Source organism: Eriocheir sinensis, unplaced genomic scaffold, assembly GCF_024679095.1.
Source record: "Eriocheir sinensis breed Jianghai 21 unplaced genomic scaffold, ASM2467909v1 Scaffold883, whole genome shotgun sequence".
NCBI lineage: Eukaryota > Metazoa > Arthropoda > Malacostraca > Decapoda > Varunidae > Eriocheir > Eriocheir sinensis.
The window spans coordinates 1-2,350 of NW_026112256.1; the positions used below are offsets into that span (position 1 = coordinate 1).

The 2,350-nt window shown below is 37.0% G+C and overlaps 1 long non-coding RNA gene across 1 annotated transcript; it reads right to left on the reverse strand.

Annotated features, from left to right (window-relative positions):
- Positions 1–586: 586 nt before the first annotated feature.
- LOC126994813 (uncharacterized) lies at positions 587–2,062 on the reverse strand. Its single transcript, XR_007749631.1, has 3 exons — positions 1,320–2,062; positions 1,155–1,226; positions 587–1,063 (listed from the first exon to the last, which is right to left on the reverse strand). It is a non-coding gene; the product is annotated as an uncharacterized LOC126994813 (long non-coding RNA).
- Between the last annotated feature and the right edge of the window lie 288 nt (positions 2,063–2,350).

Consider the following 2,350-nt stretch of genomic DNA (forward strand, 5'->3'; position numbering starts at 1 on the left):
CGCTTCAAGACTAAAACACATATTCACCCGGAGCCTTCTTAGAAGGTTAAGAACGTGATAGCGTAAATGTCGTCTATACTCGAATGTGTTTCTGTGCACGATACTGACTTATTTCTACAAACTTTGATGAAGATCTTAAGTCACCATTATTCCTTGCTGTCAGTATTGTCTAGATATAGTTGAAGAAGAATTGAGATGCAGAACAACAGTATACTTTTTATTAACTAAAATATCATAATTATATACATGTGTGAAACAAATTTAACAGGGACTAGTTAAACTGTGCAAATCTTGAACCCACCTGACAAACTCTGTGCAAATCCTGACCCCAGTTTCTTCTCCGGTTAAACTGTGTGTAGATCCTGCCTGTGACAAACTCTTTGCATATCCTGACCCCAGTTTCTTGCACAAACTATGTGCAAGTTTCTTTTCCGTTTAACTTTGTTCAAACACATTTATTATATAACACTTTGAAAACGTTTCGAAAAATATATTTAAAATATTGGACCCTACTTTAGCTAAACCCTATTTACATACATGTGTTACTTAACTCAGAATTTCTTGAGAGTAACAAGAGGTTCTCGAGGTTCCCTTGTGACATGTACAAATGGAATGTGACGATATGGTTTGTTTCTTTTCACCGTACGTAATGATACAGGTTTGTTATCTTTGATTAGGTTTAGTGGCTCTTCTATAGGGTTGTTGTCTTTGATTAGGTTTAGTTATTCTTCTATAGGATTGTTTTCTTTTTTTTAGTGTTTCCTTTTTCTGTATTTTCTGGGCTTCCCTGTTTTTCTTTTTCTGAGTTTTCTGGGCTTTCTATTTCTATAATTTCGATGCTTTTCTGCTCACTCCCCTGTTTGCTTTCTTCTCTCAAGTTCTTCAGCTTTTCTTTGAGCTTCTTCAGATTATTAGAATACATGTTTCTCATGAGCACATCCTGCTCTTGGTGTACCATCGTGTTTTCGTTTTGTTGACATGGAGCGTCAGGAATGTTCAGGTGGGTGCTGGAGTAAAACTGCATGATCTTCATCATGAACAAGTACAACTGACGTCCAACTACCTAGAATGGGAGATTATGATTAGATAAAATGTAAATGCAACTCGTATAGAAGCTATCTCCACTCCTACTTATTTTTTTTTTAAATCTTTACCTTAATGTTGTAAACTTCATTTAAGTTGGACACATGAGGCTCTGGGTCAACTAGTTTTGGTATTTTTGCGATCTGAAAATACAAGAAAGAAATTTGAAGATTCGTATAATAATAATAATGTTTCATCTCAATAAAATATAACATTTATCTAGTCTGGACATTTACCTGAGTCTCAGTTGAATATCTTTTGCGTTTTAATCTTCTCTTCTTAGAGTTAGCTTGTTCGTCTGTCTTTAAATCTCGTGTCGGACAAGCACAAATCCGCAAGTGAAACACGTCGCGTCCCAGTACTGTACCATCTGTAACACTAACACAAATACAAATGTACTCAAAGTTACAGGAAATCCTTGGATAACTTTTCCTTGATTCACTCCATGAAATCTTTTATCAGAAATAACATTGGTAATGTAATAGCTATATCCGATCACAAGACGATGAAAGCCAAATCAACGACTGATTGTCTGACGGCGGTGCAGTCTAAGAAGAGAAAATTAGACGAAGAAAATGTTGCAACTAACACAAATACTACGGCTACGGTCGTACCTCCTAGTCTTGTTAATGAACCTAGAACTGCATATTCTGAACAAGCTATGGATGAATTGTCAACATATTACGCTGTGTTACTCTCCAATGTTGACAGATTCAAGCACAAGCACGTAAGATTGGCTTCTCTCATCAAACTGTTAAGTTACTTGAAAAAGAGAATCAACATAACGGACACGCTCAACACCCTGATTCTAACCCCACCTGTAGAAGTGACGATTTCGGAAAACGGAACCATTCAAGAATCTGTGGCAAAACTGTTGACACGACAGAGCGATCGGTTGTACGTTGTTGCAGAAGATGATGATGGTGGTGTAGTAGATATCGATCAGCGTATGCGCGATGTTCTTAACACGCGTCGCAAACTCGAAGAATGTTCGTCGCGTCAACATCTATGCGATATCATGGTGATGGAACAACTCTACCCTTTTAGGTGCTATACCATGTTACAGTACATACTTACACAAAGCATTCGCGTGGCATTGTAAAGTTGTCATTCGTAACAGACTCGTCGACATGATGCTTTCAGGAGAATCAGACATCACCGACACAGCTAAAGAAATTTATGCTAGTCTGAATTTCTTTATTAACTTCCAAATTGATTCGAGATTGTTGTTTGACATAAATGTTAACGATAATACTTTAGAGTCAAT